This window comes from Homalodisca vitripennis, unplaced genomic scaffold (assembly GCF_021130785.1).
Source record: "Homalodisca vitripennis isolate AUS2020 unplaced genomic scaffold, UT_GWSS_2.1 ScUCBcl_8398;HRSCAF=16497, whole genome shotgun sequence".
In the NCBI taxonomy this organism is placed as follows: domain Eukaryota; kingdom Metazoa; phylum Arthropoda; class Insecta; order Hemiptera; family Cicadellidae; genus Homalodisca; species Homalodisca vitripennis.
This window is the reverse complement of record NW_025784518.1, coordinates 4,559-17,440: the sequence shown is the minus strand read 5'-3', so window position 1 is coordinate 17,440 and position 12,882 is coordinate 4,559. Positions and strand designations below refer to the sequence as shown.

Below are 12,882 nucleotides of genomic sequence, written 5' to 3'. Positions count from 1 at the left end.
TTACAGGTTACTGATCATGATTTTCAGAGGTTGTCTTTAATTACTGGTTTTTTAGAGATTGATTTCTGTAAGTTCATTCAAAGTTCAGAGTTATAAAATCTGCTTCAATCGAATAGTTTTCAACAAACCAAGGTTTTCTAAACTTTTCATGACTTTTAAAACTTCCATTCAGGTTTTTAAGCTTAAATAAAGTTGTTGTAACGTTGCATGGAAATTCAGGTATTGTGAATATTTAAAATGTATGTATCATTTTATAATATTTCTAAGTAATCTCAACTAAATATTTTGTTGAACATACAAAGTTTATTGGTTTTATTCCTTATCAAAAAGAGGTAACAGAGGTAATATCTTCTAGGCACTTTTATTATCAACAAGTTAACTCCTCGAATATAATGTTCTTAACGAATTTTGATGATGTCCACTTACAACTTCTTCATTATTTACTTGTTACCGTTTTGACTCCATTAACTATACCTAAGCACTGTACCATTCTCCCCCAGCACTAAAGTGTCTGCTGTAATACACTGATGCTTTTCTCTGCAGCAGTCATTGTGGCATTTGTTTCAGAAGCTGCTGTGAAGTGAATCACCCTATCTTCTACGGTTCAGTTTAGTTCATATGATGAAAAGGAAACAAATAAAGTTGAAAAGGGCTTCATAGACTCAATTAGATAGGGTTTAAAGTAATAAAAATGTAAAATTAGTTTTATTATCCATCCGTTCATTATATGAATTTCTTATGGCTTGATACTTCAATAATTTCCAACAGTTTATAAGGAAAGTTTCATTAAATTTAATTCACCAAACAAAATAAATTCAATGCATAGAATAAATTCGTTTTTTCTTTAAAAGCAGTGAAAAATCTTGTGAGCGAGAAGGTGGCTTTGGCAAATTCGGGCTGAATATTAAGTCATGCTCTGTATTCCAGCCTCTCCACTGTCTCTATGTGATACTCGACTTCAACAGGCTTTACTTTATATTTCACTTTACATTTTCAACAGACTTATGCCAAATCTGTACACCATCGCAGAGTATTTTCTCCTTCCACGAAAACTATATTTTTATTCCAATATACGAGGGTTGTTCAATAAAGACTGAGACTGTGTCTATAAAACATTTGTTATTTTAAATCTGATCTACATCAAATTTTTAACCTTCAAAGTATTCCCCCATTAAGTGAAATGCACTTGTCCCAGCGCCTTTGCCATGCGTGGAAAACGTTAGAGAAGCCATCCTTTGACATGTTCTTCAGGATCACCTCCAAAGCCTTTACTGCATCCTGTTCCGAATCAAAAACGACGTCCCTTTAATTCCTTTTTTGCAGTAGGAAACAAAAAAAGTCAACAGGGCGCAAAGGTCAGGACTATAAGGTGGGTGGGGGCACGACCTTAATCTTTCGTTTGGCCAAAATATTCTGTCACAACGTGTTGTGCAATGTGAGGCCGCGCATTGTCGTGATGAAGTTTCCAGTTTCCTCGAAGTTCTGGACGCTTACGAGAAATGTGATCATTCATTAATGTAGCCAAAACTTGTTTGTAATAGTCTGCGTTGGTCTGTCCACGTGGAAACTGAATGAGTGTACACCATTCCTTTATAGTCAAAAAAAAAGTAATGACCATTGCTTTGTTTGCAGATTTGGTTGCCCTAGCTTTCTTCGGGTGACCTTCCATTTTTTCTAACCCACTCAGTGCTTTGGATTTTCATTGGCAGGGTCATACTGATAAACCCAGGACTCATCAGCAGTGATTACACTCTTCCACCAATCCCTATCTTCTTCAACGAACCGCTTCCACTCAAGACAAACATTGACACGGTTTGTTTTTGTTCAGGTGTGAGTAAACGAGGAATCCAACGAGCACACACTCTAGACATGTTAAGATTGTCTTTTAAAATTCTATGAGCACTACTACCGATATGTCAAGGAGTTCAGCAATCTGTCTGACGGGCAGAACGTCGGTCGGTTTTGATCATTGCACACTGCTGTATTGATGATTTCCTCAGTGAGATGAGTAACTGGGGGCACCATCTCCTTCTGCAGCTCTGGGTCCTCTCTCTTCCCTCCTTAAAATCTTTGAACCAGCGAAAAACAGGAAGCACGAGACATTGCGTCATCCCCAAAAAAGCTTTGCTTTATGTCTTCATAAGTGTTAGTCGCAGTTTTGTTGAGTCTAACACAAAACTTAATCGCATATCGTTGTTCACGCAAACTGGACATGATAAAACGTTGGAGGCGGCACTTACCAAGCTGATGTTCAAATGAGCACTGATGGCTTTGTGATAGAGATAAAAGCAATTCAATGCTGATGGTAAACAATAGGGTCCAAAGGGTATTGGAAAAAAACCTGGCATCTTGTCTTATCAGAGCAGTATGGGGAAAATCCCGGGCCCAGTCTCAGTCTTTATTGAACAAACCCTCGTATTTATTATTTCCAAACACTTCTTTGCCTTTTTAGGCTTATAAAATTTACAAAAGTAGGCACTTTACTACACATGTCCATTTTGTATTTTCAATGGTGAAATTTGAAAAGAAAATTTGTGTCCCGAATTACACTATGTCGTGCGAAGGTAATTTAATTTTTTTGGAAGTTAACCGAATAAAGACATTTTTACCGCATTTAAAACAATGTATGGATTATAATATTTTTTCAAGTTTTTCCAGTCTATATTACATTTTTCTGACTTCTCAATAAAATGTTATATCATGAATACATGTATAAACGCAGTTTCATTGTTCAAACAACTCAAGTGAAACATCAGGACAACTAAATATGTATGGTGATGTTTAAATTTAATATCAAAATACGTTGGAGTAGAGTGACTTTATTACCCACTATGTCCATTAGAGGATGAATCAGTACTACACTATGGATCAAAGCCTCAGCTGTAACACAATGTACCTTCCACTACTCTGCTGAAATCGGATTGACCGAATAGAGTTGATGTACAGTAGATCGTAATATTCCTAATATTGTTGCTGGTGTTCCGGATGAAAATACTACTTTCAAGGTTTTTACAATGGTTTTCAAAAATTCAGTCAGTATCATCTTTAAACTAATGTATTAACACAAATAACTGTGTCAGAATTGAAAATGTATATACTTTTAAATATTATATATACATATATGCCCTGAATCATATAGTACTAAAATAAACCTTTCCCCATGAAGGCCATTGGGGTAGTGTAGCGGGTACGGCGGTTATCACGAGATAACCGAAATAACATCGTCGAGCGGGGCCGCTGCTTGGATGAGTGACCGCTGAGCGATCCTGTCCTTGCAAGCAGCCCGCCTACCTGGCCATTGGTGGTGGTTTGGAAGTCACATTTAAGTCGTTGGTCCTCAGGTTATGTGTTAGAGAGGGCTACTTAGATACTAACTCTTTTGCCCTTATCCATTTGTAAACCGCTCCTAGACTTAGTAAACTTTGAAATCAAATATTTGCACTTAGACTCAAAGTTTTTTCCTTTTAATTTTCAGTCCTGTACCTAGTATAGAATGTGGTGAGTGTGTCTACAGAATTTTAAAAACAACTTAACTTTAATCATCTTCCGAGTGAAATTTATTATAAGTATTATTCCACCCAAAAAATTAGTCTTGAAAAGTAAGCACAGAGCGGAAAACTTTAAAAGTCAGTAAATTACTTTACTTTATCGAAATAATGTTTCATAATACACTTCTATTTTGAGGGTAATACTTTTAAATGGATGCCAATATTCTTGAACACAATCGTGATACTTTTCTTTATTGAGCTGATACTTATGTAAAACGAAACCATTCATACATAAAGAACTTTACGCAAATGTATATATTTAACAGTTGGTTTACATCCTGCAATATTAGGACCTGATACGTTAATTATGTTGTTTAATTATTCAAACAAGAATTTTAAAATCTTTGCAGAATATTATCTTATAATTTTCTTAACTCCATAGGTTGGTGGGTCATTCACTTCAGAACTCATTTACTCAGAGTAATTTAACCTTAGATGAAGAACAGAAAAAATAAGAACAATGTTGTGGTGGAAAATTCTAAAACTGCTCAACTTTTTACTGGTCGGAAAGGAGAATTTTTCAAATTCAAACTTATTGAAGCATCAACAATTTGGAGACCAACGGCTAAGTCAACCTGCTCTTGTGGCAAGCTTGGCTACCAACATTAAGAAAATAATTAACTAGAAAACCAAAAATAATTTAATAATAAAAACTTATCAGCTATAAAATTTGTACAAAAACATTGAGGCCAATGACCAAAACGTAAAGCTTAAGGCGGCTGCTCTTTACACTCCTCGTTTCTACTATCGCCGTCCTTTGTTACCACATGAAACGCCAACATTGATTTCCTGGTCAGTGTTCCGTCTTCGTTAATTCCAGGGTGACGTGTAGTTTGTGCTCTTGGCTTCTGTGCAGTGACATCGCTTCTTTGCTTCTTGTCCAGTATGACCGTTCGACTATCGATCAGGCATCATGTATAATATCTTTGAATGGCAGGCCTAGTTCATTACCAAACTTTTTAGTTAAAAGTTTTTAACATGTTAAGGATTTTTCACCTGAATAAGAGGGTAGGCTTCGATCCTCGAAACTGAAAGTGTTATAAATTTTTTTTAAATTACGACGGCACATGTATTACTAGTTAGGAATAATGAGAACTGGGGATTGATAAAAACACAAGTTCTTTCCGTATTTAATTTTTATAAACATAAAAGTATGTTGTATAAAAATTACCAAGGCACAATTGGGCAAGACAATATTACAGTACAGTTGTGCTCGTTACAAACTATGTCGTTATATTTCACTTTCTAACCTCAACTATTGGAACAGAAACAGGAAGAATAAACACAACTCATACTTTTGACCTCTAAATGATTCAATCAAAGAATTTGTATCGTTTATAATGAAGCCAATGTTTATCTGATAACGATATCGGCTAGAAATAGTTTAGTTTTAGTCGTTTTGATAAAAAACATATTTGTGTACAAATGCTGTACTTTTTAAAATACGTAGGAATAGCTTTTTTTTCTTTTTGTTGATTTTTCAGTACAATGAATAATACACATAAATTTATACTTCAAATGTTGCTGAAAATGCGTTAATAACGGCGTATCATCTACATCATTAAACCATACTAAATTAACAGAGTGTTAAGAGTGTCGCCCACCACTGTCATGACAAGGTGACTACCCGGTTCACACGCCGTCAAGAGCAGCGCCATGTCAAGGCATTTGAGCTTTTATATTGTCAGTAAACGTTTCATCGCTGATTGTAATAGATCCACCGTGCCAGAGTTCTCTCCTTTTTAGGATTAAGGTGAAGGTGAGAGTGACCGGTTGTGAACTCATCGCGCGGAAATTCTGCGATTACGCTCAGCCCACGTGGACGGTTTCTTGCTCTGATTGGTCACTACCCCAGAATCTCTTCACAATGTGGACGGGGTATTACTGTAAACACTTGATGAATCCAGTATAATTTAAATTAATTTCAACAATTAACATTTAATTTGATAAAAGTAAAGTCATTTTTGAAATTTAGACGCTGAATACATTACGAAATAACAATGGGGAGTCTCCAGGCTGAGTACGCTTACGAAAGATAAATGAATCCCTAAAGATAGTCTCTGAAAGAACACTGAACAACTACGATTTTTATCCCACTAATTATAAAACTTTAAAATTGTCTTTCTAGTTCATGTTTGACAAAAACTGTATAAAGTAGAAAAAATTGTGCGGTTAGTTGAGACCGTTGAGGTATATACAGCAGGATCGCCCACCACAGACGGTCAGGGGCGGCTAGAAGGTCGGTTGCGGCTAGCCGGGGTCAGACGACTGTGACACGGACCGTCTGTTCCCTGCCGACGGACAGAACAGTGTCTGAGGTGACGTCGGTGGACGATGTGCCGTCTGTGACGACGGGAGTTGACAGAGGAGTCTCTCTCGTGACGGCCGTCAGCAGGCTGGAAGTATTAAATCGAAAGTTCTTTTATTTTGGTAGACATAACAGTATTGGTGTTAATATTATTTATTCTTTAATATTGTATATTAAAATTGAAATCATAATTCACAAAACACACTCACACACACACACGCATCACTCTAGTATGCATGTAGCGGATTTAGTAAGTATTCACAAGTGTTAATGTTTATTTGTAATTACTTTTAATATTTAAGATTGCTGTTTATTGCTTTTTTTATGTGTGCACGTGTTTCTGATTATTTATATTTTCTTGCATGTTGCTGGTTAAATATTGTTATTTTGCTTATGGCTTTTTTGTCAAATTTATTTATCACTTTGTTGTTATTTGTTTCTTATCAGACATAACAAATTTATTACTGTTGCTTGTTGTGACATGTAACTATCTATTATTCTCTTTACCTTTGTTTTTACCTTTTTGTTCATTGTTAACTAACTTATATTTCTTAATTATGTATTGTTTTGTTGTTTATTTATTTTTTAACACTGTTTTTTATTTAATTATATAAGTAAATATTTTTAGTGTTATTCATCGTTGATACTATTTTTTAACTTATTTAATATTGTACTTTTGGTGTAGGCTAATTCTTTTTGAATAACGAATAAATTATTTAATTTAATTATCTCAATTATAGGCTATATCAATAAGGCAGATATTTTATGTAGATTTTTTGGTTTTAGCAAGATTTATCTGATAGCCTGAAAAATTAGCAAAACCGTTGTACTTTACTACAAACACTTACAGATTTCGTGAAATATTACAAAAAACACATTTGGAACAGCTTGTAATAGCCAAATGTGAAATAATTTATGGTCAAGAGCATTCCGGAGTAAACATGCTTAACTGGAAACCGACAAAGAAAACAAGAACAGAGTTTGTGTTTAACTAGTCCAGCATTAGTTTGTTTGCCCCAGATAGCCTTTGTTTTGAGTGCATGTTTGTAGTATTTCATTGTTGTCCTTCTCCAAGGATTCAAAAATGAAACAAAACTATAAATAAAAAAATACTATCTTACAAACTATATAATTTATGTCCTAAAATCTTTGTTTCGCTGTAACTGTAAAATTGTTTAAATACTATATATTTAACACGAACCTTTTGATGGGAGACTCGGGAACTATTTGCACCGGCAGTTTCTCATTCTTGGATACATCACTGACCCTGTAACTTCAGCAATTTATGAAGCACTGTCGTTCGTACATTTTATAACGCTATGGAATGAAAACATACTACAATATCTTGTTTTGAATTATCTTAAAAAACTATTTCAGTTTTTCCTCTCTTCGTGATGTATAATACATAAAATGTGACGTTCCAAATAATATATATTTTTCAGTAGAAATGTTTGTTTTCGAAAATGGTTATTTTAAATTTCATTCTACTCGAGTGAGCTTGTAAACCGAAGAATTTTGCAAACTGTCGTGTGAGTACAGTTTTAGCAACTTATACGTGATCAATAAGTAAATTTTGTCATCACAAACAAAAATCGTGTTAATCAATTTCGTAATCTACGAATTTCCTCCATTACGAAATTGTCCATTATATTTTTTATTTTATTTGGGAAAAAGCACCTGGTCGGGCAGCAGCTGAACCAGTCCTTGCCGAAGGCTTCACCGTCCTCGAGTGTCTGGGGGAGGTTGCTGGTGGAGAGTTTCCGGGAGCAGAAGACTAAACAGACCTCCAGTCACCAGAAGAGCTCCCATGACAAGAAGTGGCAGGACCAGCATGTCAGCCCCCTGAAAATTTCACTTATATTGTAATATTCATTGAATTCCGTCTAGGAAGAATGGTAAATTGTTTATTATACCTTAGCTTACCGTCCTCGGTGTTAGGTCTAGCCTGTTGTACATAGTTCTGACTGATTTAAATTGTCATAATTCTTAGGTGGTGTCATATCTGACATCAAAGCATTACGGTTCAAAATGCGTCGAAAAATGCTCACACAATTAACTGAATATTTTTTCCTCACTGTGGAGAGGTATCTTTCAGTACAGAGCTGAGGGGGCGGAGCTTTCATGTGATTGGCTTAAGCTTAACCAACTATCGTCCAGTGATGATCTATTATATAAGGGTAATATGAAAGGGTTTTAAACTTCAGAAATAATAAAGAACGAAAACAAAATCAATATAGAGTACATAGTGGAACTGTTTAATAGCTGGCAACCATTGATGCAGAAGCCACATTGATCATAACTGTTTTGTGGTTGGTTAAACTTCAACCAATCACGAGGTAGCTCCTCCAGCTCCTCCTCTTCACCTCATCTGTACAGGCAACTGCTTATTATTAGCAGTTTCGGTTTAAAATCTGTTGACTACAGATGCTCTCCATAGTGAGGCAAAAATACCTCAATAAAACTATATTGCTTCAACTCACATGTGCCCATAATTCCAATATTGGTTCAGCAGGAAATTCAGGAAAGTGCCGCCAGGTTATATAGTCTCCTAGGTATTGGATATAGGGTTAAAAATACTGAAGACTAACCTTCAAATTTCTAAAATACGAGCGTTGTATACACTTTTTTAATGGTGGTCTTTTAAAAGTTAAATATGTAGCATTGCTTACCGTTCGATTTGCCTCAACAGATAAGAAACTATACAAAATATGAACATTTAAAAGGGACAGGTACGAAACGGATCAACGATTTTTATCTGTTCTGTTTCTACGTTATATCTCCTGTACCATTAAAATCAGTGTGATTGGCCAAGGTATTGACTTAACTGATGAGAAAATGTCAGAACGACTCGGATATTATAGGGGAAGTGGATACAGAACACCTCCTATTTATCTCTTTCAGCCATATTATGCATTATATTGCCTACAGTTAGTATCTTACTATTACAATCAGTTTATTGACGATGATAGTAAATAACAAACCAACATCATATTTACGCAACACCTAGTGCAACGTAAATATAAGTAGATGTGCATAGTAGAGGCAGTGCTTACCATGTAGTTGACTAAGGGTATGAAGACAGGACCGAGCATGCCGGCGACCCCACTGAAGCTCATGCCCAGACCACGGACCACAGTCGGGTAAAGTTCGGAGGCCATTAGAGGTAACACCACGTATGAGGACGAGATACCCATCTTCCCCACACAGTAGAGGACTAGTGTCCAAGTTGTGCCTAAACAAAATTAGTACGTTTAGTCTTTCTTTGAATGTGGCTACCTCAATAAAGATTATTCTCTTAAAATTAACATTTTTATGCATGTTTTATACTGGGTCTTTTCCATTAGCCATACTTTATTCTACCAAACGTTCATCTTAGATATCTCCACTCATAATACAGGTCAATTTGTTTTCAACGTGTCCCATACAAGATTTCCACTCTTCCCTTAGTCAAAATTGTGTATACCGTTAGTCACCCACTTTGTGAATTACACGTGGTAGTACATGTACAAAGGGGAACAGTGAAAGAGAGATCCTTCTTCATGACATAATATTGAAAGTAGAAGCAAAATGTGTATACCTTGAGTTATGTACTACTTAAATGTGCCTACACGATTTTCATATTTCCAACATCATGGAATGTATGTTATATGAAACTTAGTTTTCTCAGTTATAACAGTACATACGTAAGTGTACTAATTTCTTGTAAAAAAATTACGTCTTTTTCAACAACAATTAATAGTAAATTTTGTGTCAAATGTTTAAAATTGAATTTTACAATACTCGTCTTAATTTGGAAATCAGGCCAGCGAGATTTTTATAAAAATTTTGAATTTAAGTTATAAATTCAACCACTGCCTAGGTTATGTTTGTTTTAGCCTAAGGTAACTAAACAAGTCCGTTTTTTAGATTATTTTTATTATTTGTTAGTTATTAGTTATTTAGTAGCTATTAAGGTTTTTGGGTTTAATTTTACTATTAAACATTCTAATAGAATATATTTGTTGTAGATTTATATTGCGGTTAAGGTAAATTGAGTTACTGATTGTTTTTCGATGTCGTCGTATATTGTTTTACTAGTACTACGCCATGTGTGGAGTTATCGTACAGACAAACAGATAGACGGATGTACAACCATTGGACTTAAGGACTATAAAATTAATACACTTATTCTTCGATTCACGATAAACATGTTCTCAGATCATAAAGTGTAGATACCCAAGTTTAAACGTTAACATCGAATTTAGGTTGCTTATTTTTGCTTTTGGAAATATAAGCATAAAGTAAATTATTTAAACACCATAACTGTTACAAGCTTTTATGTCGGTAAGAAAAAAAGTACCTACATTAACTTATATATTCTTAACCGGGAGAACTCAACAGTATTTCATCATAAAAGCTTGCTAAAATGTATGCTTTAAATATAATTGAATGAACATTTGATATTTTCTGTTTCCATCGAAATCGTTTTCAACTCTGACGTGAAACTAATTCCCATGTGTTAAGCTCCACACAATTTAGTTTGTGGAGGACTTTCAATTGGATATCTTATCTTGGGCCTATTTTATCAGGAGTTATAGTGCACATGGACAAACAAGAATGCAGAAGACGGACAGACTGCACTTTCACCTTTTGACCCCAACATCAATAGGGATATCACTTTGGGCAAGAGTAAGTTCGTAGTAAGTTCAAAGTAAGGCCTGTACACGAACAGTTATCAAACACACGAACGGACTGCCCTCTGACTTCAAAATCAATAGAAGTTTTTTTGAATATACCGGAACTTATTTAAAGAGCTTTTGCAAAAGTCTCTAGGGTCTTTATAAAAAGAGTTATCACACAGCTGAGCGGACAACGAAAGATATTTATAAAGCTCTGTGAGATCCCCAATGACGTGAAAAATTTGCAATTAAAAAACGTCACACTAATTTAATAGTGTTCCTAATTCGTTTAGATCGTCTGTACAAAATCACACATTTTTGTATGTATTTACAAGTAAAAAAGTAATAAAACAATAACTTTAGTGGTATTACAGCTATCGAAGTTATAACTATCGGATCGATTGTTATACACCTATCGTTGTCCATTGTGTAGAAGGCACAAATGTTCAGCAAACAAGAAAGGATAACTGAGACTCAATCTCTGCATATTAAGCTTTACTCTGTCAATATCAGTAACCACCCATATTCATGCGAGGTACTCTATACGTATTTCCATTTCAAACCACGGCAAGCTATAAATTAGGAGATTGTACATACAGATTTTGAGCATTCAGATAAATCGTATACCTTTGGACTTTTAAACACAAATAAAGATCACACATTTTAGAACTAAGGTTTATTACTGAATTTGTTAACAAACCAAGTAAATTCACATAAAAAATGTATACTAAAGTTACTTTACGCAGTAAATAGTTGACAAAAGTTTGCAACCTCACCGAAGCCTACTATGAGAGGCGTGGTGTGGTGTTCCCCTACCGTAAAATACCTTTCCGCGGTATGCAAACGCTTTCTCTACAGCGGTTTACTGGTTTCATTTCGACCTGTCTAACGGTAAAAAAACAATCAGTGACATACCGTTTCCATTCGTACCATGCAAGTTTAGTATCAAACTCTCAGAAATATTTGATGTTCAGGATTCTCAACGACTTTTGGGCCAACCAACTGCTCTTCGTGAATTTGATAAAAATCTTGTGTTTGGACCCAATCCTGGTTAGAGACACCCCTGCTGAGGCGTAATAGGCTCAGAATATTTACTATGTTCTTTGAATTTATTATATTCATACATTTTTAAACAATAACCCGATTGGACTTACTCTGCCACATTCCGTCTGTTACAGCTCTTGATAGATACGACTTGATACATGAAACTTAGTACATAGGTTCCTCTTTATCTAAGTAAGAGCCCTATTAATTTAGGGGGCAATAGGTATAAGGGACTTGCGTCCGTCTATGACGTTCTCTTGGGCCCTTCAAAACTACTTATTCATTGTATAATTTTTATGGGTAAATTACACGTTCGAACCCAAGGGCTCTAATGGTGTAGTATGTTTTAACTCAGTATCTCATTCTGTTTTCCTTGTCCCGAGCGGCTGTCTAATTTGATGCCAGTAGAAATACATTGATTTAATTTTTAAATACTTTGAAATCTGGAAACTCTCGGATGCATAATTGTTTAAAGAAGACTTCTATCGCTGCACTCTGTGCCATTGCAGGTATGGACGTAATTGAGGAGTTAACGTGAGTACAAGTGATTAACGATGAAGTTATCAGTTCTAGACCTCATTGTGCGACATGTCCATTGGTGTGACATCTGAACTGGAATCAACGTTTCTCGCCTTCACACAAATTCGGGGATACTTCATGCAACAGACCTTGACAATATCTCATGAGCGTTGTGGCGCAATCGGTTCGTTACCGGGAGTTTGGAATGATAGTTTGAATGGTTACGAGTTCGAATCCACAACCTCAGTATTTACACTTTTTAGACAGAACTTAAAATGACGAATCTATATTTATTTTAAAATCGTTTGATTTTAGTTATTTTATTTTCCTGGAGGGGAGAACAAGAAACATCTTTCTTTATGACGTCAATTTGCGGTCTATAGCATATATAGTTAATCAATACATTTATAATATTTAATAACTCTTTTTGTACTATTCATTATTTTCAACATAATTAAAGTTAATAAATGCAATTTCCACAGTCACTCAAACTTACCGACAAGGCAAGCAGTTGTATAGTTTACGGTGACAAACCAAAATTTGAGGGAGAAGAGAACACTTAAAAGATGGAAGTATTACCATGGCAATGTTTGGGAAAAAACATGCGGAGCAGCAGTGTTAAAACTGATGCCCGACAAATTAAATCTAAGTTGTGGGACGAATGATAAACATTCAGGAAGCCACCTGTAACTTAGACCGTACATTTTCAAACGCCTTCACCATCATTCTCAAATTGTAGTAGGTTGTTGAAGAATCACAAGTATCAACACCTGTCCAGAATGGTTAATTTTCCTGTATCACCCTT

At 35.2% G+C, this 12,882-nt stretch overlaps 1 long non-coding RNA gene across 2 annotated transcripts; it reads right to left on the bottom strand.

Moving 5' to 3' along the window:
- Nucleotides 1-4,669: 4,669 nt before the first annotated feature.
- LOC124374428 lies at nucleotides 4,670-9,082 on the bottom strand. Of its 2 annotated transcripts, none has more exons than XR_006923558.1 (4): nucleotides 8,910-9,082; nucleotides 7,534-7,698; nucleotides 7,058-7,129; nucleotides 4,670-5,944 (listed from the first exon to the last, which is right to left on the bottom strand). It is a non-coding gene; the product is annotated as an uncharacterized LOC124374428 (long non-coding RNA). The 2 variants fall into 2 exon arrangements; XR_006923557.1 differs by having other exon boundaries at nucleotides 7,058-7,123.
- Between the last annotated feature and the right edge of the window lie 3,800 nt (nucleotides 9,083-12,882).